This window comes from Bos grunniens, chromosome 1, assembly GCF_055505025.1.
Source record: "Bos grunniens cultivar Pamir isolate PY7600 chromosome 1, Bosgru_T2T1.0, whole genome shotgun sequence".
Taxonomy (NCBI): Eukaryota; Metazoa; Chordata; class Mammalia; order Artiodactyla; family Bovidae; genus Bos; species Bos grunniens.
Window position 1 is genome coordinate 2817796 of NC_141165.1, and position 26063 is coordinate 2843858.

At 43.0% G+C, this 26063-nt stretch overlaps 1 pseudogene; it reads left to right on the forward strand.

The window, feature by feature from the left end:
• The window catches only part of LOC147378849 (uncharacterized), a 60310-nt pseudogene that overhangs the window by 19897 nt on the left and 14350 nt on the right, over positions 1 to 26063 (forward strand).

Below are 26063 nucleotides of genomic sequence, written 5' to 3' on the forward strand. Positions count from 1 at the left end.
CACCATGGATGGTGACTGCAGCCATGAAATTAAAAGACGGAGGAAAATTATAACCAACCTAGACAGCACATTACAAAGCAGAGACATCACTTTTCTAGCAAAGGTTAGTATAGTCAAAGCTATGGCTTTTCCAGCAGTCACGTATGGATGTGAGAGTAGGAACATAAAGAAGGCTGAGTGCTGAAGAACTGATGCTTCTGAACTGTGTGGCTGGAGAAGACTCTTGAGAGTCCCTTGGACTGCAAGGAGATCCAACCAGTCCATCCTAAAGGAAATCAACCCTGAATATTCATTGGAAAGACTGATGTTGAAGCTGAAACCCTAATACTTTGGCCACCTGATGTTAAGAGCTAACTCATTGGGAAAAACCCTGATGCTGGGAAAGATTGAAGGCCAAAGGAAAAGGGAGTGGCAGAGGATGAGATGGTTAGATAGCATCACTGACCCAGTAGACATGAATCTGAGCACACGTGGGGAGATCGTGGACAACAAGGAGCCTGGCGTGCTGCAGTCTGTGTGCTGTGTGCTCAGGAGCTTGTCGTGTCCAGCTCTGTATGACCCCATGGACTGTGGCCTGCCCAGCTCCTCTGTCCATAGGCTTTCCCAAGCAAGAATACTGAGTGGTTGTCATTTCCTACTCTAGGGGATCTTCCCAACCCAGGAATCAAACCTGGGTCTCTTGTGTTTCCACACTGGCAGTTGGATTCTTTACCGATGGGGTCATCAAGAGTCACTTAGTGACTGATCAACAACAAATGGGTAAACCATACGCTGTACATCTGAAACTAGCACAGCACTGCAAGTCAACTGTAGTCTTATATAAAATAAATTCTGAAAAATTATATAAATGAAAGGTATAACTACAGTTTTTAAACCTACATTTCAAAAATCATCATTAGCCAAAGTTAAAAGTAAAATGGAAAATTTAGAAAAAAAAATATTTGCAAGAGATATGACAGATGAAGAGTTTCTTTCCTTAGTATCAAAGGATGGTTTAAAATCACTAAGAAAAAGAAAGCTAGATTCATTTAACATAAATAGGCAATTAAAAAAACAGAAAATGCCAAAAACATGTGAAGAAAATTTTCAGCTTATTTGATCTTTAGTAATCTAAGAACAGCAATTAAAAATGAAATCTGTATGTTCTTTCAAGTTAGCAAAGATTGGAGGAACAATGGTATTTTCAAGTTTGGAGAAAAAGAGTGTTTCATATGTCCACAAGTATAAAAATGGATACATATTCTGCAGGGAGTTTTCACTCTGCAGCAGAAACTTTAAATTTAGAGTTGTTTACCTTTCACATAACAACTCTGTTCTAGCAATTCATCTTAAGAGCTAATTGGACAAAACTGTGTATATGTACAGATGCTCATCACAGCATTTTTTACTATAGTGAAAAAAACTGACACAGCTTAAACGTCCAAAAACCAAAGGTTTTGTTAAATAAATGATGGTACAGAGGTGACTGATGGAAGACGATGCCATTAATGTTTTAGCAGTATATTTACTGACATGGAGAAAATGTATGAGGTTAAATGAATAATATATTTTAAATGGCATATATGACATGGTACAATTTTTGAAAGAAAGCATTTTCAATGGTATGTGCACAAAGCATATATTAACAGTGTTAAATGAGCAAAATGTTAACAGTGTTATCGTTAAATGACAAATTTTTGGTGATTTTTATTTTCATATGTTTGCTGCTGCTAAGTCGCTTCAGTCGTGTTCGACTCTGTGCGACCCCATAGATGGCAGCCCACCAGGCTCCCCCGTCCCTGGGATTCTCCAGGCAAGAACACTGGAGTGGGTTGCCATTTCCTTCTCCAATGCATGAAAGGGAAAAGTGAAGCTGGTCAGTCTTGTCCGACTCTTAGTGACCCCATGGACTGCAGCCCACCAGGCTCCTCCATCCATGGGATTTCCCAGGCAGGAGTTCTGGAGTGGGTGCCATCGCCTTCTCCGTTTCATATGTTTACTCCTGTTTAAACTACATGGGTAAAAAAGAATACAATAAAATGGATTAAAAAACGCACTATGTGAAATAAGCCCAAACCATAAATCCGCAGTTATTTCCTCAGTGAGCCCTTGGTCCTTGTCCTTTCTCCCTCACTGAGTGCATCAGTGGTAGAAGAGGATGGAACCTGTTAGCACCAATTAACAGCCATTAATCCCTCCCCTTTAGCACAGCCTTTGCAACTGGCCTAGTACAGAAATTAGGCTGAAATCCTCCGCCCAGCCCAGGATCTCTGTGTACTTTACTGAGTCACTAGTGTTTCTGCTTTTAAGCTTGAACTTCAGGCAGCATTTCCCAAAGGATTCACATGAAAAGCAAGTGATCCAAAGCATACATGAATATGAGCCTGTCTCCACACCTCAAAAGCTTTTATCACAGTGGTTCACCGTATCTCAAAACTACATCTATGTCATTAGCCTCTGCCATTGTAGAGATGGTTGAAAGTTTGATTTTGAAGCGAAAAATTCTTAGACTTCATAACAAGTCTCTGATAGTTAACCACGCATATTGAAAGGTAGCCAGGGCCAAAGAGGCTATCCATTTGTTGCTCTTATGTTCTAATGAATGTGTTTTTAGTTAACTTAGCCAAATTCTGGCCAACTTTCTATTAAGAAAAACAAAATCCAGAAAACAAGTAACTACTTTTTGATGAACAAAGAGAAACATATATTCCCCTAAATATTTTAAAAGATCAAAAATGACTATAAAAATTGCATACTAATAATAAAACATATTTCAAAAGGCAATGGCCAACATAAAGTATTTTTCGCATTTTTAAGAAAAAGAACATTCCTATTTTAAAGCAAGGAAGAATTTGCAATAAATTGGGCTAACTTTAAAGGTGAAGACATTCTGGAATGTTCCCTGTTGGCCTAGTGGATAGGACTTTCGCTGCCTTGACCTGACTTCCATTCCCAGTCAGGGAACCGAGATCCTGCAGACCATATCGAGCAGCAAACACACACACACACACACACACACACACAGAATTCTAAACTTTATTTGGTAAGAAAGAATAAGTGAACTTCATCTTCATTTCTTCCTTGACTAATAAAATCTTAAAAGCTTTTTTGTTCCTATAAGGCAGCACATACCAGATCAAGCCAATATACACTTACAAAGACATTCTGAAATTATGAGATTAGTTTATTCATTTGGGAAAATTTGTATGAGTGACTCCCAAGTATTTTCCCACCTCATCATTGATTACTTTTGGAAGAGAACTATTGACTGAACTGAAGAAAAGGTTTTATCCTTTTAGAGCTATCAATTCCCACTGAGAACCAACTCCCCGATGGTATTAAATAAATAATAAGAATAAAGTTCTGACATGCAAGGTCTGATTCAGCTCTGAGTTTAATGAGCTTTAAGGCCATGTTAAGTGCTTTGAAATCAGAGGGAAGGAAAGGTAATATACTGTATCATCCATCTGAAACGTAACAGCAGTCTATCTGCTGCTGCTGCTAAGTCGATTCAGTCGTGTCCGACTCTGTGCAACCCCATAGACAGCAGCCCACCAGGCTCCCCCGTCCCTGGGATTCTCCAGGCAAGAACACTGGAGTGGGTTGCCATTTCCTTCTCCAATGCATGAGAGTGAAAAGTGAAAGTGAAGTCGCTCAGTTGTGTCCGACTCCCAGCGACCCCGTGGACTGCAGTCTACCAGGCTCCTCCGTCCATGGGATTTTCCAGGCAAGAGTACTGGAGTAGGGTAGCAGTCTATCAGAGATTAATATTTTAATCATTTTACTTCAATATTTTCACTTTGATTTTTTTTTGTATTGTCTATCTGTATTTTATGGAAACAACCAGGGTTTAATATAATACAGGAATAAACAAAAATTCGAAGGGACTCAGAAATATTTAGGGGGTTGTCTGGTCCTTTGCATCACTGATGCTTAATAAACGCTTACTGTATTACACTGAATAGTACTGAGCGGGAACTTAAGGGAGGCAACCGTCACGGAGGAGAAACACCCTCTGTATGTGCTGGCTGTGCGCCCAGTCTGGGCTCAGTCTTCTCATCTAAAAAACAAGACAGTCTGCAGCTGCCCATATTCTGTGGGCACACGAAATCCAAGTTGAGAAAGACCTGTAACTTAAAACATCTAGTTACCATGGCTTGTGCTACAGCACAAGGGTACTTCCTTAAAAATCCAAACCTAAGAACCCTCCGCTTTTGAGAAATCCACAGTTCATACATTGAGGAAACCAAACCTCCTACCAGAAGATAAAACAATCACCTTCAAATACCAGCTCCCTTTGACTAATGGCATCAGTTCAGTTCAGTTCAGTTCAGTCGCTCAGTCGCGTCCGACTCTTTGCGACCCCATGAATTGCAGCACACCAGGCCTCCCTGTCCATCACCAACTCCCAGAGTTCACTCAGACTCATGTGCATCGAGTCAGTGATGCCATCCAGCCATCTCATCCTCTGTCGTCCCCTTCTCCTCTTGCCCCCAATCCCTCCCAGCATCAGAGTCTTTTCCAATGAGTCAACTCTTCGCATGAGGTGGCCAAAGTATTGGAGTTTCAGCTTTAACATCATTCCTTCCAAAGAAATCCCAGGGCTGATCTCCTTCAGAATGGACTGGTTGGATCTCCTTGCAGTCCAAGGGACTCTCAAGAGTCTTCTCCAACACCACAGTTCAAAAGCATCAATTCTTCGGCACTCAGCTTTCTTCACAGTCCAACTCTCCCATCCATACATGACCACTGGAAAAACCATAGCCCTGACTAGATGGACCTTTGTTGGCAAAGTAATGTCTCTGCTTTTCAATATGCTATCTATGTTGATCATAACTTTCTTTCCAAGGAGTAAGCATCTTTTAATTTCATGGCTGCACTCACCATCTGCAGTGATTTGGAGCCCCAAAAAATAAAGTCTGACACTGTTTCCACTGTTTCCCCATCTATTTCCCATGAAGTGATGGGACCAGATGCCATGATCTTCGTTTTCTGAATGTTGAGCTTTAAGTCAACTTTTTCATTCTCTTCTTTCACTTTCATCAAGAGGGTCTTTAGTTCCTCTTCACTTTCTGCCATAAAGGTGGTGTCATCTGCATATCTGAGGTTATTGATATTTCTCCCAGCAATCTTGATTCCAGCTTGTGCTTCTTCCAGCCCAGCGTTTCTCATGATGTACTCTGCATAGAAGTTAAATAAGCAGGGTGACAATATACAGCCTTGACGTACTCCTTTTCCTATTTGGAACCAGTCTGTTTTTCCATGTCCAGTTCTAAATGTTGCTTCCTGACATGCATATAGGTTTCTCAAGAGGCAGGTCAGATGGTCTGATATTCCCATCTCTTTCAGAATTTTCCACAATTTATTGTGATCCACACAGTCAAAGGCTTTTGCATAGTCAATAAAGCAGAAATAGATGTTTTTCTGGAACTCTCTTGCTTTTTCCATGATCCAGCGGATGTTGGCAATTTGATCTCTGGTTCCTCTGCCTTTTCTAAAACCATCTGGAAGTTCACGGTTCACGTATTGCTGAAGCTTGGCTTGGAGAATTTTGAGCATTACTTTACTAGCGTGTGATATGAGTGCAATTGTGTGGTAGTTTGAGTATTCTTTGGCATTGCCTTTCTTTGGGATTGGAATAAAAACTGACCTTTCCAGTCTTTCTTTATAGTCCAACTCTCACATCCATACATGACTACTGGAAAAACCATAGCTTTGAAAGTGGAGAAAACCACTAGACCATTCAGGTATGACCTAAATCAAATCCCTTATGAATATACAGTGGAAGTGAGAAATAGATTTAAGGGACTAGATCTGATAGACAAAGTGCCTGATGAACTATGGATGGAGGTTCGTGACATTGTACAGGAGACAGGAATCAAGACCATTCCCTCATGCAAAGATGAGCACAATAAAGGACAGAAACAGTATGGACCTAGCAGAAGCAGAAGATATTGAGAAGAGGTGGCAAGAATATGCAGAAGAACTATATAAAAAAGATCTTAATGACCTGGATAACCACAATGGTGTGATCACACGCCTAGAGCTGGACATCTTGGAGTGCGAAGTCAAATCAGCCTTAGGAAGCATTACTACAAACAAAGCTAGTGGTGGAGGTGATGGAATTCCAGCTGAGCTATTTCAAATTCTAAAAGATGATGCTGTTAAAGTGCTGCCCACAAATGTCAGCAAATTTGTAAAACTCAGCAGTGGCCACAGGACAGGAAAAGGTCAGTTTTCATTCCAATCTAAAAGAAGAGCAATGCCAAAGAATGTTCAAACTATTGTACAAGTGCACTCATTTCACATGCTAGCAAAGTGATGTTTAAAATTCTGCAAGCTAGGCTTCAATAGTATGTGAACCAAGAACTCTGAGGTGTTCAATCTGGATTTAGAAAAGGCAAAGGAACCAGAGATCAAATTGCCAACATCCGTTGGATCATTGAAAAAGCAAGTAAATTCCAGAAAAACATCAACTTCTGCTTCACTGACTACACTACAGCTTTTGACTGTGTGGATCACAACAAACTGTGGAAAATTCTTCAAGAGATGGAAATACCAGACCACCTTACCTGCCTCCTGAGAAGCCTGCATGCAGGTCAAGAACCAACAGTTAGAACTGGACATGGAACAACAGACTGGTTCAAAATTGGGAAAGGAGTACATCAAGGCTGTATATTGTCACTCTGCTTATTTAACTTATATGCAGAGTACATCATGTGAAATGCCAGGCTGCATGGAGCACAAGCTGGAATCAAGATTGCCAGGACAAGTATCAATAACCTCAGATATGCAGATGACACCACCCTTATGGCAGAAAGCGAAGAAGAACTAAAGAGCCTCCTGATGAAAGTGAAAGAGGAAAGTGAAATGCTGGCTTAAAACTCAACATTCAAAAAGCTAAGAACATGGCATCTGGTCCCGTCAATTCATGGGAAATAGATGGGGAAACAGTGGAATCAGTGTCAGACTTTATTTTCTTGGGCTCCAAAATCACTGCAGATGGTGACTGCAACCACAAAATTAAAAGACGCTTGCTCCTTGGAAGAAAAGCTATGATCCACCTAGACAGCATATTCAAAAACAGAGACATTACTTTGCCAACAAAGGTCCATCTAGTCAAAGCTATGGTTTTTCCAGTAGTCATATATGGGTGTGATAGTTGGACTATAAAGAAAGCTGAGTGCCGAAGAAATGATGCTTTTGAACTGTGGTGTTGGAGAAGACTCTTGAAAGTCCCTTGGACTGCAAGGAGATCCAACCAGTCCATCCTAAAGAAAATCAACCCTGAATATTCACTGGAAGGACTGATACTGAAGCCGAAATCCAATACTTTGGCCACGTGATGCAAAGAGCCAACTCATTAGAAAAGACCCTGATGCTGTGAAAGATTGAAGACAGGAGGAGAAGGGGACGACAGAGGATGAGATGATTGGATGGCATCACCAACTCAATGGTCATGAGTTTGAGCAAACTCTGGAAGATGTTGAAGGACAGGGAGGCCTGGCGTGCTGTGGTCCAAAGAGTCGGACACAACTGAGCAACTGAACAACAAATTACTTAGCCTTACAGTTTCTGCCTTTTCAGTAGTATCATTAAGAATTCATCTCACAAAATTAAGGAGAGTTTAAAAGTCCATTGTGATTTTTTTCCTGGTAGGTCTGACTCCACTGCAAGAAAACACTAAGGACTGTTTCTTTGAGCCTGGGGTCCCAGAGAAAGCTTTGCCTTCACTGAGAGATGAACCCACTTCCTCCTTTCTGATGGCTGATTTGTAAATTATCAGGCTCCCCTCTTACCCAGCCTGATAAGAAGCTTTTAGACTTAAAGTCCAAACTCAATCACAGCAACCACTTGAACATTGGAAGTTAGCAAACTTTCCTGCCCATTTTTCTATAGCTCGTTTTTCTATTTTATTAACCTCGTTTCTGTCTCTTTTTACATCATTGCAAACTCTTTAGGAAAGAAGTGAAGTATAAATGAATACAACCATAAAATGAGCATAACATGTAAAAATTACAGTCTACATTCAAAGAACAACATTCTTCACATCTATACAAGAATATCAAAATTAAAAGTGAACTTATTTAGAAGTGAACAGCATGATATCAGCAAAATTTAGACAAGTAAGTAATTCGTTTATTAGATGGTTCATCAACTGTCTCAATCCATTTTGCTTTATTAATCTCTCGGGGAAAATTGAGACCTTCTGAACACTTAGAGTGCTCAATTAAATTAAACATTTTGTAAAAATACATGTAACTAATTTTTAGGTGAATGTCTAACTTCAAAGTGGAAACAAGATTCTTAAGAACTAGAGGCTCTGTGTTACTGAGAGGGGTGTTGGCTGCTGTAACAAACTCAAAATGTGTAAAGACGCAAACACATTTGAAGGTTTCCTGTTTTCGTTTTTTTCATGTAGAAGCCTGAGATTTTTTTCTAATTAACAGGCCAATCTTCTCCAGGTGGTGCTTTAGGGACCTGGGTTCCTTTCATCACTGGGTTCCCCTAGGGCAGGGGTCCCCAACCTGCAGGATCTCGTGCCCGATAATCTGAAGCAGAGCTAATGTAATAGTAATAGAAACAAAGTGTGCAGTGAATGTAACGCGCCTGACTCATCCCAAGTCCTTCCCCCACGCCACCGGTCTGCGGCAAAACTGTCTTTCACGAAACTGGTCCCTGGTGCCAAAGAGGTTGGGGACCAATGGTCTGGGCACTCAGCTAGCAGAAAGGAGAATGCTGACTTGAAACTAACACATCACTGCTGCTCACCTTCTGCTGGTGAAGACTAGGGAGGTGGCCACAACCAGACGAAGCAAGGCCTGGGGGTCAGGGAGCTGGGAGTAACACGTGTATTTCATGACCAAATGGCCACTTTCTGGTAAGGACTCCATTCAGTGGGAAGGGGGCATGTAAACTGAGGCGGACGCTGGCCCTTCCTGTTAAATGTTCAGGTTTCGCCCTTCTGTTTTCTGTCTCCAAACTCTTCAACCTCTAGGCAAAGGCAAACTCTCAAACACCCACTGGAACTTGGCAGCATACGCTGGTCTATGTCAGTCTCCGTTGCCAGCAGAGAAGAGCTGGTGGTAAGAGGCAGCTGAACGGAACCAGGAAATCACACCAAAGGCACAGCACCAGCCCTGAGATCACAGACATCTTCCTTCTGCGCTGTTTATTCCATGGGAAAGACAAACTGGACAGTCCAGGGACAGGCTCAGCCTTTTCATCAGTGAAGCTTCTCTGTTTAATGTGTTACAGATACGACACTTCTGAAAGGCTTTTCTCATTAAGAAATTTACACATCAGAGGATTACCTTGGTTAAGACATATATCCTGATACTTGTTCAGGAAATATATTTTTACCAAATAATTTAACCCAAATATTTATCGTGAGGATTCCAGGTATAGCTCAGCCAATATATAGATATGAGACTTTCAGACAACCCACTTCTCCTTTATGGAACTCAGAATCTTCATTAAAAAAAAAAAATCAAGAGATTGGACCAGACAGTTGCTAATGTCCATCTAATATCCAACTGAAAAACTCTGCAATCTGCATGGTATATAAAGTTAACTCAACTTTCAACTTGAACACACAATATATTCTGGCATCAATAGTGAGCAAGTTATTAATAAATGGTAGTCAAGTTATTAATAAATAATTGATTGGATTTTGAATAAGCAAAGGTTTGTTAAATCCAGATATTGTCAGATGGTCCAAAAGAATGCATGCACCCCAGTGCTCACTGCAGTGCTGTTTGTAACAGCCAAGACATGGAAGCAACCTAAATGTCCGTCAACAGAAGAGTGGGTGAGTATGTGGCACATAGACACAAGGGAGCCTTCAGTTCAGTTCAGTTCAGTCGCTCAGTCGTGTCTGACTCTGTGCGACCCCATAGATGGCAGCCCACCAGGCCCTGCCGTCCCTGGGATTCTCCAGGCAAGAATACTGGAGTGGGTTGCCATTTCCTTCTCCAATGCATGGAAGTGAAAAGTGAAAGTGAAGTCGCTCAGTTGTGTCCGACTCCCAGCGACCCCGTGGACTGCAGCCTACCAGGCTCCTCCATCCATGGGATTTTCCAGGCAAGAGTACTAGCGTACTCAGCCATTAAAAAGAATGAAATAATGCCATTTGCAGCAACAGGGATGAACCTAGAGACTGTGGTATTGACTGAAATGAGTCAGACAAAGAGAAATATATCATACGACATCTAAGAACAAGTGATAGAAATAAACGTTTTTACAAAACAGAAACTAGACCCACAGACTGAGAGACCTTACGGTTACTCGGGGACAAGCAGGCAGGTGGGGACAGTTAGGGAGTTTGAGATTGACATGTACACACTGCTATGTTTAAAATGGACAACCAATTAGGACCTACTGTATGGCATAGGGAAGTCTGTTCGATATTATATAAAAACCTAATTAGGAAAAGACTTTTAAAAAGAACAGATACATGTATATGTATAACTGAATCACTCTGTTGTACAACTGAAACTAACAATGTTGTTAGTCAACTGTATTCCAATATAAAATAAAAAGTTAAAAAATTTTAAAAATATACACACGCAAATATTGGCTGCATGGGGACTGTTTCCATGTATCAGATAGTGTTTAATCGAATGCCTAATCAACTAGCCTAGAATAAGAGCTCCGATAGGCCTTTCCCTCTTCACAACATGACATTGCATTGAACTGAATCTCAGGGAACCTCGCACACAGCTTCTGAACCTGGAAAGAGAGTGCACGAAAGTTAATCAATCAGAGTGTGTTAGAAAAGTAAATACTAGTCCACACCCACTGAGTTTTTAGAATGTCATTTGGCAAACAGCTAAATGACTAGTTTGGTGAGCTAAATCATAACCTAATTACCCAACCGCGTAACCACCTTCCTTAAACAGTGCCCCAGGCCAGGGCGCAGCTGAGGACAGAGTGGGCCATCCTCACCTGCTCTCCCCCAGAATCACAAGGGGGTCCGTGCTGGGAACTGCCCCGGACACATCTGCAGTGTCCTCCAGAGCCTCGTGGAGATCAGTGTGCGCTCTGCCTCCCCTACAAACCACATCAGAAAGAAGCAGCCAACTCCCAACTCGCAATTTAAGAAGTAAATAGCAAGAGCTTCCGGTTTTGGTTAATCTGATTTCCAAATCCTCACTCCAGAACTCCGGTGAAGTTCTAGAAACTGCAGTAGACAGCGTAAAAGGGAAAGGGGTCAGTCCTACAGGGACTGAGCGAGGGGGCTGTTTGTAAAAAGCTTCACAGATAAGGTGACATTTGAGATGGCCCTTCAAAGAAGGAGGGATAAGGAGGTGGACAGGAGGGAAAAGCTTCCTAAAAGCAGGGGCTAGAGAGATAGACCAGGACCGCATCCTAGAGGACCTGGGACAGGAGGCTAAAGAATCTGAAACTCATCCTGTGGATGATGGAAAGTCCCCGGTGGATTTTACGCATCAGGGTAACAAGATAAAGCTGCATTTTGCTAAGACTGCTATCCTGACAACAGTGTGGAGGAGAAATTGTCGGCCAAGATGGAAACAAAAGGGCCGTCAAGAGACAATTGTGGAAATTATTACAAGGTCGGTTTACTGTCTTCACTAGGACAAAGTTCCTGGGCAGAAAACCAACCCCTACCCCGCTCCAAGCCTTAGGCAGAGTCACAAGCTACAGGAAATTTCATAGAGACAAATACTCCTCATCTGTACATAGATGCTCCCAGGCAGTTGGTAACCTTAGCTCAAGTTGTGTTTATGAAACGTGTGGAGCAGATGATTGTGCCTTCCTCTGTATTGATTACTTTCAATTACACTGGGCTAGTGTAATTCAAAAGACTGGGCTAGTCTTTTGCCAGGTGTGCCCTCCGATTTAGATCGGTGCCTCTTCATCTGCGAGGAAGGACCAGGTACTGTGTTTCCGTTTTCCAGCTTGTCACGGGCTGACACTTTCGTCAAACACAATAATAAATTACTGGAAAACTGAAACGAAAAAGTGAAGAATACAAAAATGCAAGCCCTTTTTCTGATTTTACGGAACAAACGTAAAATAACTCCGTCAAATTGCTACCAGAATTTCTGAAAGCTTACTCTCAATTTCTGCTGTGTACCTGTGAGCGTCTGCAGATTGGCCCAAGTCCACAGACCACGCTGCGTTGCACTGATCCTGATGAGCGGAGCAAGAGGCATGAAGCACAGGAAAGCCGACAACCTCCGAGGGCATCCCAGACTCCTCCCCTGCTTTAGACCCTCTGAAGAGACGGAGAGATGCCGGTACTAAAACCAGAAGTGGCCAGACACGAGGTCCAGAGCCCTATGTTAGGGTTAGCAGCACTTTGATTAGATTTGGGTTGACAGGGGTGTTTCCCTCCTATATAACTTTGCTTTCAGCAACCACTGAGACCAATATTTAAACATGTTAGCACTGATGAGCAATGCCAGAAAGAATATAATCAAACAAAGTGACTCAATTAATAATTTATACACTAACAACTATGTGAAAATACAAGGCATGAGGAATTAAATTAGGAAAAAGATGTAACCCAAATTAGAATACATCTCAATTGAATTAGATTCCCCAGCAGTGCTATAAGTTTAGTTAAAGCCCAAGCTCTGCAATGACCTTACACTAATGGTAGGTAGGCTTGGAGAGTATGTGGTATATTTGAAGCACTTTATAAATACTTATGTGGATGCTTCACTAAAGCTTCAGTGATTGTGACTCTCTTTCCAGACTTCTTTATACAGTGCATATAACTATTTATTGAACATTGGTTGGCTTCAGAGGCATTATGTCTTTAAATACTCCCTGATGACCCTATAAGATACATATTATATTCTCCCATTGTAAAGATAAGAAAACTGAGGTTCAGAGAGGGTAGGTACCTTAAGAAAAGTACACAATTGTTACGAGGAGGGGCCAAGTTGAAACCTGCATCTCTGATACCACAGAATGTCATTCTAACCAACGTGCTGTACTGTGCATGTGTGTGGTGTTTAGTCATGTACAACTCTTGCAACCCCATGGACCATACTGCACGCCAGGTTCCCCCATCCATGGAATTTTCCAGGCAAGAATAGTGGCGTGGGTAAGCTATTCCCTTCTCCAGGCAGTCTTCTCCACCCAGGGATCAAACTTGGGTCTCCTGCTTTGCAGGCAGATTCTTTCCTGTCTGAGAAGCCAGAGAAGCCCATGCTCTATTGTACTCTGCCTGAATTAACGGCTTCAGTGGAGCTCTGACCCAGAGGCTACAGACAGCCTGGTTGGAGTTGCCTTTTCAAAAGTTTTAAATGAGAGATACACTACTCCTTGACCCTCCCTCAATGGTAAAAACCCTAGCAAAGTGCCACCACCTGGGGAAGCCTGATCTCTGCACCTGCCTGTCTTTTTTAACTTTTTATTTTAATAACTTTAAACTTACAGAAAAGCTGCAAAACTCATAGAGTTTTTATATGCCCTTTTATATGCCCTTTAACTAGACGCCCCCAATGTTATATCTTACACAATCACATTACCATTAATGAACCCAGAAAACTGACGTCGTTACAATACTATTAGGCTACAGACCTTATTTAAATTTTGTCAAATTAACAAAACACCATGTTAATTAATGCTGTGTTTCTCACTGCATTTTTTTCTCCCTCCTTCATCTTCTCCAACCTGTGACAGTTCCTCCATCTTTGTCTTCATATTCTTGACACTTTTGGAGCACATGGGTCAGTTATGTTGTAGAATGGCCCTCAGTTTGGGTTTCCTGGTCGTTTTCGTCACGATGCCCTTACAGTGGTGGACTTAGGAGCGGAACACCACGCAGACGCCGGGCCTTGCCGGTTACTGCATCAAGGGACGCACGCTGGCACTGTGTCTTACTGTTAGTGATAGTAACCATGAGTGAGGCACCGTCCACCCGATTTCTCTACTGGAAAGTTCCTGTATTTTCACTTTGTAGTTAATAAGCATTTATTTGGAGAAGATATCTTAAGATCATCCTGCCAGCCTTGTTCACTTTGACGTATCAGCTTGTTAATTTTAGCCTATTCTTTTCAATAGGAATGGATTTTAACAGGTAATTAACATGGTTTGAGATATTTACTACAGATATTTACTGCATTGAATTTGAACAATCCTGTCTATGTTTTAAAGACTATATATATACATACACGTGTATCTTTTCTGCACATATATATACTTAGATCTGTCGAGTGAGCAAGTTTTCTTTTTTTAGTTGAAGTACAGCTAACATAATATTATGTTAGTTTCAGGTGTATAACACAGAGACTTGATATCTTTAAAGCTCATCTCTACATGAAGTTATAAAGTGCTGGCTGTATTCATAGTGCTCTGCGTTACATCCTTCTAGCTCAGCTTACACCTACTAGTCTGCACCTCTTGACCCACTTCCTCTGTGGTGCTCCTCCTCCCCTGCTGCCCATTGGTAGCCGCTAGTTTGTTCTCTGTATCTGAGTCTGCTTCTGTTCCACTATATTCCTTCATTTGCTTTTCAGATTCTATATATAAATGGAAACATGGTGTCTTTCTCCATCTGACTTATCTCACTAAGCATGATACCCTCCAGGTCCATTCACGTTGTTGCAAGTGGCAAAGTGTCATTCTTTTTTATTACATGGACTGTTGAGAAGATGATTGGGTAGACAAGCAGAGAAGAAACCTGCTCATCACTGAGAAGGGAGAACAGCCTTTAGGGGGGCTGCTGGCTGAGCAGCAGAGAGACAAAATGCAGACAGTCAACAGAGAAGCAGACCCCAGAGAACCCTGGAAGGAGACCGTGGACTGTCCTCAGCCCTGTCGTTCAATATTCCCTTGGTAATTTAACCCCCACTCATTCTCGAGTTTTAGCAAGACGCACGACCTTCCATCTTGAAACCACACTTCCTAGCTAGGTGGCCCCGTGACTAAGTTGCCAACAGTGGCATGTAAACAGAAGTCCTGAGGGCTTCACCAGAAGGACGTTTTCCCTCTACTATCTGCCTTCTCCAGTCATGGCCCTAGAAGAGGACTTCTTGTCCATTTTGTATCGGGGACCAGTTTGGCATGCTAGTGAACCCCCTGAAACCTTAACATGACGATGCCTTGAATACATCAACGTGCAAAGAGTTATAAAGGAAATTATACTGAAATCATAAGAACTATGAAGGAAACCAATCAAAATGAAATATAAATAAAATATCTATGAATAAATACATAACACCTTACTCTAGGTATTTATAGACCTTAGGGTTTTAAAGTGAGGCATATAAATGGTAGTTAGAGATGACTGTACCAACTGTAATATTATTTGATAATATCTGTGCCTTCTATGGAAGAAGGCAATGGCACCCCACTCCAGTACTCTTGCCTGGAAAATCCCATGGACGGCGGAGCCTGGTAGGCTGCAGTCCATGGGATCGCTAAGAGTCGGACACGACTGAGCAACTTCACTTTCACTTTTCACTTTCATGCATTGGAGAAGGCAATGGCACCCCACTCCAGTGTTCTTGCCTGGAGAATCCCAGGGACGGGGCAGCCTGGTGGGCTGCTGTCTATGGGGTCGCACAGAGTCGGACATGACTGAAGCGACTTAGCAGCAGTGCCTTCTATTGGTGACAAAGTCACTAGTCTTGCAAATATCACTACGGGTTGTTGCCTATAATTAAAGAAAACACTACTTTCTGTTAGACGTTTTCTAACTCATGTTCATAGACATCCTAAACTCCACTCATAGACCCCAGATTAGAGGATACTGGAGCAAGAAGACAGAAGGAATGTGACCCTGGAAGACTCATGGAACAGAGCCATTACTTGCAATGGACTCTTTCTGCATTGATGTCTTGACTGTTGCTTAAAAAGAAAGAAATTTCTATATTACTTGAAGCACTTTGCCATTCTTTTTTCTGCATATGATTCTCAGTTATGATAGCTCAATTGTACTCCAACTGAGTAGTTCTCAAACCTTTAGCCTTCAGACCCGTTTACAATTGAAAAAATTGTTGAGTACCTCAAAAAACTTGTATATAGGTTATATGTATCAATATTTACCCCAGAAATTAAAACTGAAAAATTTTTATTTTTTCATTCTTTGAACAATAACAAACCCATTACAGGTTAACATCAATAGCATTTTTATGAAAGATAGCTGTATTTTCCACACAAAAATTAGTGAGAAGAATAGGCATTGTTTTACATTTATGAAAATTTCTTTAGTGTCTGGTCTAATAGAAGACAGCTGGATTCTCTTATTTGATTCTACATTCAGTGTTTTGCTTTTTTGTTTTGCTTGAAGTAAGAAGGAAAATTCTGGTAATGAAGAAAATTCAGCTTCACACAGATATGTAATTGGAAGAGGGAGGGGGCTTTAAATAGTGATATTAGATAATTGTGGGTATTTCTTTTTTATATTATATTAGAACTCAACAAGTGGTAGTTTCCTAGAAGTTAGTTGTAGTATAAAATCTGAAACCATATAAATGAGCTTTCATACTCTGTCACTTCAAAACCATTGGTCTGTCTTGCACTTTGAATGACTCTTACCCACACACAATTTTGTATCATGAATTGATTATTCTGAAAACATTGGTTCATTGGGTTATGCAGATGTTCCAAGTGTTGACAGAGCATTAGACAATATGCAAAAATAACACTGGTTAAATTCACCATACAGTTCATCAAAAAAAGTTCTGAGTACTAGGACAGTTTACGGTGAAGCTTGGCTATCAGTCATTCTTAAAGTAAAAAAAAATGGTTTTCTATGGAAAAGAGGCTAATTTGGAATTCCCTGGTGGTCTAGTGGTTAGGACTCTGCACTTTCACTGCTAAAGTCTCTGGTTCAATCCACGGTCAGAAAACAAAGATCTCACAAGCTGCACAGCCACACACAAAAAAAAGAGGTTAATTCATCTCACAGCTCAAATGATACAATGAGCACTCTGTCCTGAGACAACGTTCACAGTTCAGGATGGGAAAAAGTACTTTACATACACTTCTCATTTTGTGTTCAGTAGCTCAGTCATTTCCAACTCTTTGTGACCCCGTGGACTGTAACTCACCAGACTCCTTTGTCCGTGGAATTCTCCAGGCAAGAATGCTGGAGCAGGTCGCAATTTCCTCTTCCGTGGGATCTTCCCGAGCCAGGGATCGCACCCACGTCTCTTGCATGTCCTGCATTGGCAGGTGGGTTCCCTAACACTGGGCCACATGGGAAGCCCAAGAGCATGAAAAATATATGCTCTCAATAGTTGAAATTTAATTAGCTTAATTTTGTTGTATTGATTAATTTGATAAAATTCCTACTTTTATTCAAGTAAAATCTCCTCACAATGTTGTGATAGTTTCTGCTGTACGATGAAGTGAATCAGCAATAAGTACACTTACGTGCCCTCCCTCGGGAGCCTCCCTCCCACTGCATGCCATCCCACCCCTCTAGGTCACCACAGAGCACTGAGCTGACTGCCCTGTGCTATACAGCAGCTTCCAGTGTGGGACGAATGGGGAGAGTAAACTTTCTATTAATATTTCTTTATCAAGGACATTCGTCACTGAAACTGTTAAAAGTGTGTACTGTGAGGGCCTGGCAGTGATGAATACAATCGTTACTATGTAGAATTTGAGCATCACAGTCTTGGCGCTGAGGCACCAGCAATTTTACCATCAATACAAAAGGCAATACAGTGAAAAGGACAAATAAAACCTCAGTGTTATTGTGAAAACAGTTTGATCTGTGCAGTGCATGAAATAGTCTGAGGGACCAGGCTTTGAGAACTGTTGCTGTAACTATTATAATACAACTTTCAGGACCTAAAGTAGGTGATAACTTGGATGGAGACCACTCAGGGAAAAGGGACACAAGGTGACAAGAGATGAATCAGTGTGAAGTTCAGTGCGCTACACCATGACCATGGCCAAGACAATCACTTAGGAAGTATTGTAACAGAGCAGGGCCCTGTGGGGCCTGCTGGGACAGAACCCCCCCCCCACACCCATGGAATTCCACCTGCCTCTAGTCTGTAAAAAAAATTAGCCAAAGAATAAACTTAATCTAAGAAACAGGAGGAAATGCAGAAGCAAAGGAAAGCAGTAAAACAAGACAATATAATGATTTTAGCCTTTAAACAAAGTCAAAGACTTTTAGTTCTTCCTCAAGAGCTATAGATAACATTCTGAGCCATATTCTTTGAGCTGGTTTGCAGATACTGAAACCCCCACCAGATGGAAAAAGTTAACATGATGACCAGACTGTAGCCAAGACATCAACTGCTCCATCTTACGAAATTCTGAGAACTGGTCTCAAGGAATTGGGAACAAACCAACCCTGGAAATGAAGACTAATGGCAGTCAACACAATCAAAATGATGCTGAGCAGACTACTGCATGACAAATTTCAAAATGAATGTTGGAGCGGACTGTGTGGTTCTGCATGTGACCCCTATTCCACCCCTGCCTGTGCACCCCTGAATGAAGTCGCTTGGTCATGTCTAGCTCTTTGCGATCCCATGGACTGTAGCCCACCAGACTCCTCCATCCATGGGATTCTTCAGGCAAGAGTACTGGAGTGGGTTGCCATTTCCTTCTCCAGGGGATCTTCCTGATCCAGGGATCTAACCTGGGTCTCTGGCATTGTAGGTAGACGCTTTACCATCTGAGCCACCAGGGAAGTGCACCCCTGAAAGTCCCCTTTAAAATCTCTTGTCCCCTGATCATCAGTGGGGACTTGGTTCTTTGGGACATGAGTCCACCTTCTCCCCAAGATTGTCGGCTTCCTCAATAAAGATATCTTTCCTTCCACCCAACCACTGTCTGTCAGTATTGGACTCTGCAGGGATGCATAGTCAAACCCAAGGTCTGTAACAGGACGGACCTTGGTTCCACAGGCTGCCCCCGGGCAAGCAGGAACCTGGGTTTCATTAACCTCCCTGACCACTCCCATCATGGCTATGCCCAGTCCATAAGGTGTCTCCAGTTCTAGGTATTGAGTGATAGTTGCTCAGTTGTGTCTGACTCTTGTGACCCCAAGGACTGTGTAGCCTGCCAGACTCCTCTGTCCATGGGATTCTCCAGGCAAGAATACTGGAGTGGGTTACCATTTCCTTATCCAGGGGATCTTCCCCACCTAAGGATCTAACACAGGTCTCCTGCACTGCAGGCAGATTCTCTACCATCTGAACCACCAGGGAAGCCCTCTAGGTACTGCAATCTGGTCATTTCTCTTGTTCTGTCCATGTCTTCCTGCACACCAGTTCTTTTCCAAACCGCCTGTTTTCTGAAACAGCTCCCGTCTCCACATCTGTCCAGGTGTTTCGCAGTGGGACAAGGAAGGCTACACATGACCCAGTGTTCAGGCTGCAGCTAATCAGTGCAGAGGTGGAGCCCAGACTCAAGCTGTGCCCGTGACCCTTTGCTGAAAATTCTGACTCTGGGGGTGCAAATTGGTCAGTCTTTTTCCAGATGGCCAAAACTACAAGATAAAAACCAATGGTCCTCAAACTAGGTATGCATTAGAACCACCTGGAGGACTTGTTAAAATAGACTGCTGGGCCTCATCCCAGAGCTTCTGGTTCTGTTGATCTGGGGTGGGCCCTGGTATTTTACATTTATAATGATTTCACAAGTGAAGCTAATGCTGTTAGTCGTGGGGGCTGCATTTGGAGACGGAAGTAAAGTTCCAGAACTATCAGGGATCAAGGTTGTGGCCCCCATTTCACAACTAGAGAGGCTGAAAAAATCCATCTGGAGAGATGGGGAAAAAGAGATTGATACATAGACAAAGGAAGAGAGAGAGAAGTGGGCATATAGATAGAAATAGAGGCAGACAGCCTGAAATAAAAAGGCAAGTTACACAGATACTATCCAGGTAGTTTTCAAGAGCTATTTGCATTGGTTGCTTAGTCTCAGCCACATGCCTATCTTTGGGTTCCACAAAAACCCTCTGCATCCTTGTAATATAATAAAATGTGAGTTAAAATTGGGTTTCTACCCCATTAATCTCAATATCTTCTTAACAGGTATACCCTCCCAGAACCATTGCCTGAAATTCTATTTGGAGCCATAAACAAAGGCCATGGAAACAGAACAGATGTCATTACGCTTCTCACAGACGCCAGGACCTCAGCCAAGATCTGCATCAAAGCTGCTAGTTGGTGAAGAAGACCCCAGACACCCACAGGGTTCTCAGCTACAGCTCGGGCGAGGGCGTCATGGACAAAAATGCAGACTCGGGTTGAAAGCACTTTGGTTTCAACCTGACTCTGCTCTTTCCCAGCTGCATAATCATGAATCTGTTACTTAAACGCCCCAAGCCTCAGTCTTCTTATCCATAGGGTTTGGATGACAGTAAGACCTGCCTCAGAACATTCCTATGAAAATAAAACAGGATCCATAGAATAAGCTTAGCACAGGTTCTGGCACAGGGTGAGCTCTCAAAAATGTTGATTTTGGTTATTATCACTTATTGTTTTTCATCTCTTCTGACTGAAAGCCTGGATTTGAAGACTCAAGTTCACGGACCCTGGACTTTAATCCTCTGGGTTTGGCTTTTGTTCTGGACCTCTCCAGGCTATGTTCTCCCATACACAGCTCCTCACCCTAGTTCCGGCTCTAACTGATGTAGCTGGTGGTGCGACCAGGAGATAATTTAAGCCTCCAAATCATCATGGTTGTTAACTCCATCAGAGATTGAGAGTCCTCAAAGCGTGCTAGCCCCAACCATTTATGCAAGAATTCCAAGACAAAACAAAGCCTGGGAATGTATTTCTGCAGGCTGGTAATAAGAGTCAGCTCATATGCTGGGCTGGAGGAAGCACAAGCTGGAATCAAGATTGCCGGGAGAAATATCAATAACCTCAGATATGCAGATGACACCACCCTTATGGCAGAAAGTGAAGAGGAACTAAAGAGCCTCTTGATGAAATTGAAAGAGGAGAGTGAAAACGTTGGCTTAAAGTTCAACATTCAGAAAGATCATGGCATCCAGTCCCATCACTTGATGGCAAATAGATGAGGAAACAGTGGAAACAGTGTCAGACTTTATTTTTCTGGGCTCCAAAATCACTGCAGATGGTGACTGCAGCCATGAAATTAAAAGACGCTTACTCCTTGGAAGGAAAGTTATGACCAACCTAGACAACATATTAAAAAGCAGAGACATTGTCAACAAAGGTCCGTCTAGTCAAGGCTGTGGTTTTTCCAGTGGTCATGTATGGATGTGAGAGTTGGACTGTGAAGAAAGCTGAGTGCTGAAGAATTGATGCTTTTGAACTGTGGTGTTGGAGAAGACTCTTGAGAGTCCCTTGGACTGCAAGGAGATCCAACCAGTCCATCCTAAAGGAGATCAGTCCTGGGTGTTCATTGGAAGGAATGATGCTCAAGCTGAAACTCCAATACTTTGGCCACCTGATGCGAAGAGCTGACTCATTTGAAAAGACCCTGATGCTGGGAGGGATTGGGGGCACGAGGAGAAGGAGACGACAGAGGATGAGCTGGTTAGGTGGCATCACTTACTCAATGGACATGGGTTTGGGTGTACTCTGGGAGTTGGTGATGGACAGGGAGGCCTGGCATGCTGCAGTTCGTGGGGTCACAAAGAGTCGGGCATGACTGAGCAACTGAACTGAAGGAAGCAAGCTGGGGGGAGAGTTCTGATCCTGCGTTCAGGTGTTACTGTGGCTTCCCAGGAAGTGGCACGGATTCTGGCATGAGGATCTGATTTGGGGTCAGTTAAGAATCTGATCAGGGGGCATATCATTTCTGTCAGCTAGAATAGCAACATCGCGTGGCACTCCACCATACTGAAAATCAGTCTCTGTCTTCAGTTTCTCCTAGTTTCAGCCTGTTAGACCCATGTCCTGAAATCCAGGAGAGCCACCTACTATAGAGCCAGCTCCTATAGCAAGCCGGCACTGATACGCTAAGAACGGGCAACAGAAAAATGGTTAAGCCAGGTTCTGTCCCCTTGGGATGTTTCCATCCACGACCTTCATCTCTGCCATCCTCAGAAACGCTCTCTCATCCCTCATGTGCTTCAACTGCCCCCTTCCTCCTCCTCCAGCTCACCTGGCTTCCCCTACCAGACTCAGTGTTCTCTGGGCTGCTCGCCCTGACTGAAATGCGACCCTCCTCCAGGTCCAGGGTCTCCTTGACAACTTTCTCAAATTGAGGCCATGGATTCTCCCATAATCACAGCATCTTGCGGCCTCTTCCAAAACTCCCTCCTCTGAGGCTTTCCCGTCCAGCCGTCTCATTCACGCCCATGTTTGAGTTGCTACCTATCTACTGGTGACTACTAAATCTTTATTTCCATCCTATCTTTCCCTCTGCTCACCAGACTGGTATATCTAATGGCCTTTGGAAATGTCTAAAGTAGTCCAGCTCAGTTCAGTTCAGTTGCTCAGTCGTGTCCGACTCTTTGTGACCCCATGAACCTCAGCACGCCAGGCCTCCCTGTCCATCACCAACTCTGAGAGTCCACCCAAACCCATATCCATTGAGTCAGTGATGCTACCCAACCATCTCATCCTCTGTTGTCCCCTTCTCCTTCTGCCCTCAATCTTTCCCAGCATCAGGGTCTTTTCAAATGAGTCAGCTCTTCGTATCAGGTGGCCAAAGGACTGGAGTTTCAGCTTCAATATCAGTCCTTCTTCCAATGAACACCCAGGACTGATCTCCTTTAGGGTGGACTGGTTGGATCTCCTTGCAGTCCAAGGGACTCTCAAGAGTCTTCTCCAACACCACAGTTCAATAGCATCAATTCTTCGGCACTCAGCCTTCTTCACAGTCCAACTCTCACATCCATACATTCAGTAGTCCAGCAGGCACCTTCAAATGAAATGCTCCAAATGGAAGCCCCTATTCTTACTGTGGCAAACTGACTTTTTCCTGCCTTTGTTCTCTACTTCAACACATGGCCACGTAGCAAAGAGCTGAGGACTCCTGCCAGCATCAAAAGGCAAATTGTCAGCCACACGAGGGTGCCATCTTGGAAGTGGACTCTTTAACCTCAGTCAAGACTGCAAATGGCAAGTCTCCTGAGATCGTGGGCAGCCTAGGACGTTCCCAGCAAAGGTGCTCAGAAAGGGAATGTAAGACAGGAACATAATTAGAGATTTTTCTACTGAGTCTCTTCAACAGACCACATTTTAGAAGTATCTCATATCCCTTGCTGCCGGTGGTTGGAACACAACGGATCACACAGGGCACTAGGCACGGCAGATAAAGTGTGACCTTTGGCCCATCTTGCTCCACGTCCTCAAAGTAAAGCGGTTGCACATGAATTTCAGGGGCTCACCTTACTCTCCAGGCAGCACCTGCCCCCTAGGACGAAAGGACATCATGCTTCAGCTGAAGTTGCAACAGAGGAGCTGGAGAAAGCAGCTAGTGGACTAGGGCGTCCTATCACCTCTGAAGAGGCCAGCGGCATTCCACGAGCAGATAGAAAGCTCAAAAGGAGCCAGAACTGAAACCCTCTGAAGCACGGGATTCAGAGCCAGCGCTATCGTCCTGAACTTGTCAGGATGCACATTTTAGAAGGAGCGTTTGCAGAGCCATCCCTTCAGCCTACTCAGATGAAATTGAAAAGAGCTCACCTAGCTGATGATCTGAATGAAAAGACTGTTGGTGCTACGGAGCTAGTAGAGAAAAGCTTCCTTCCTCTGAAATGTTAAGAAAGCAATTAGAGCCATTAGGAAGGAGGACTATCTCCAAACTCAGGGCAGTTTCTCACTCGACAAGGACAGCAGTGATGCTTTGTCTTAGGATCAGCCAGCCAGCCAGAGGCACAGGGGTCGGCCTCATCCCCACGGGAGGCAAAAGTTAGTGAACTGCCCTCTCCTGTGACTACAGACACTGTAGCCCAGGTACCACCTTTCTTGTTTTGACAGAGGAAGTGCCTTGTTTTCTATATATCAAGGTAATACGTTTTCACCAGAAGAGAAGTTGGAAAGTGCAGAAAAATATAGATTTTTACATGTAATCCAACCACTGTTAACATTTTCAATAGATGCTTACACTTTATTTCTGTTCTACATACACATTTTTATTTTACAAACAGCTTTGCAACTTGCTTTAAAATTTTTTCATGTAACTTTTTTGAGATTATAGTATATGAGATGTAGATCACATATAAAACCCACTCTTTTTTCTTTTTAACCATTATAATCATTTTAAGCGTACAGTTTAGTAGTGTTACATATATTCACATTGCTGTGCAACAGGTCTCCAGAACTTTTTCATCTTGCAAAAGTGAAACTAAGCCCATTAAACAATAACTCCCAATCCCTCAGGCCTGGCAACCGCCATTCTCGTTGTCTCTATGAATTTGATGGCTGTAAATACCTCATATAAATGGAATCATACAATGTTTGCCTTTTTTGTGCCTGGCTTATATCACATAGCATAATATCCTCAGGGTTCATCCATGTTGTAACATATGACAGGATCTTTCAGTTTTAGGGCTGGATACTATTCCATTGTATGAATGTTCCACACTTTGTTTATCCATTCATCAGTGGACATCGGGTTTCTTCCATTTCTTGGTTATTGTGACTAGTGATGCTATCTATGTACATGAGTATAGAGCAAGTCTCTTTAAGACCCTGCTTTTAGTATTTTGGGGCATATACCCGGAAGCGGGACTGTTGGATCATGTATCTATGTACATGAGTATATAGCAAGTCTCTTCAAGACCCTGCTTTTAGTATTTTGGGGCATATACCTGGAAGCGGGACTGTTGGATCATGTATCTATGTACATGAGTATATAGCAAGTCTCTTTAAGACCCTGCTTTTAGTATTTTGGGGCATATACCTGGAAGTGGGACTGTTGGATCATGTGGTAGTTCTTTTTTAATATTCAGAGGACCTCCATACTGTTCTCCATAATTGTTGCATCATTTCACACTCCCACCAACAGTGCGAAAGCTTCCAATTTCTTCACATCCTTGTCAACACTTGTTAATTTCAATTCTTCTGATAATGGTTAGTCCAGTGGTGTGAAGTGATATCTCACTGTTTTGTTTGCTTTATTGACGTATAATTAATTTACAGTGGTGTTAGTTTCAAGTGTACAACAAAGTGATTCAGTTATACATTATATATGACACATGTAAGAACATATGCTTATCCTTTTTCAGATTCTTTTCCATTATATATAGGTTCTTCCCCTGTGACTCAGAGATAAAGATCCACCTGCAGCACAGGAGATGCAGGTTCAATCCCTGGGTTGTGAAGATCCCTTAGTAGGAAATGGCAACATGCTACAGTATTCTTGCTAAATCCCACAGTCCATCACGCCGCATCAAACACCTCCCTGCCAGGACTCTCACTTACCCTTTCCTCTTTGTCTCCAGACTTGGATACTTCTCTGCCCATAAAGCTGTAGTACACACATCAGGGTCCCATCCGCCCTCCTCAGCATCCACCTCCAGCCCCCAAAGTCTGCTTGAAGGACACCACACCCCTACTCTGATAACTGCATCTGGCTGTGGGGCAGGCTCTGCCAGAGAGACAGGGCAGTCAGAGGGCTCAGGCGCTAGTGCCCTGAAAGCAGTCCTCAGCTCATGGTGGGGGGAGACTCAGGAAACACCGTGCTCTGCACCCACAGTTGCTGCTTACCATTGACCAGAAATTCCTCTGCTTGTAATGGCCACAACTGCCTCTTATCAGGGCTTCCCTGGTGGCTCAACTGGTAAAGAACCCGCCTGCAATGTGGGAGACCTGGGTTCAATTCCTGGGTTGGGAAGATCTGCTGGAGATGGGATAGGCTACCCACTCCAGTATTCTTGGGCTTCCCTTGTGGCTCAGCTGATAAAGAATCTGCCTGCAATGCAGGAGACCCCGGTTCGATCCCTGGGTTGGGAAGATCCCATGCAGAAGGGAAAGGCTACCCGCTCCAGTATCCTGGCCTGGAGAAGTCCATGGACTGTATAGCCCATGGGGTCACAAAGAGTCGGACACACTGAGCGACTTTAACTTTCACTTGCAGTGTTCAGCCCAAGGAATGTCCTCACTCACGGTCAGTGCAATTCTCTTCCTGCTTGACAGAGAAAGTGGGAAAAAAATACAGTAGGAACTACATTCAGTTCAGTTCAGTTCATTTCAGTCGCTCAGCTG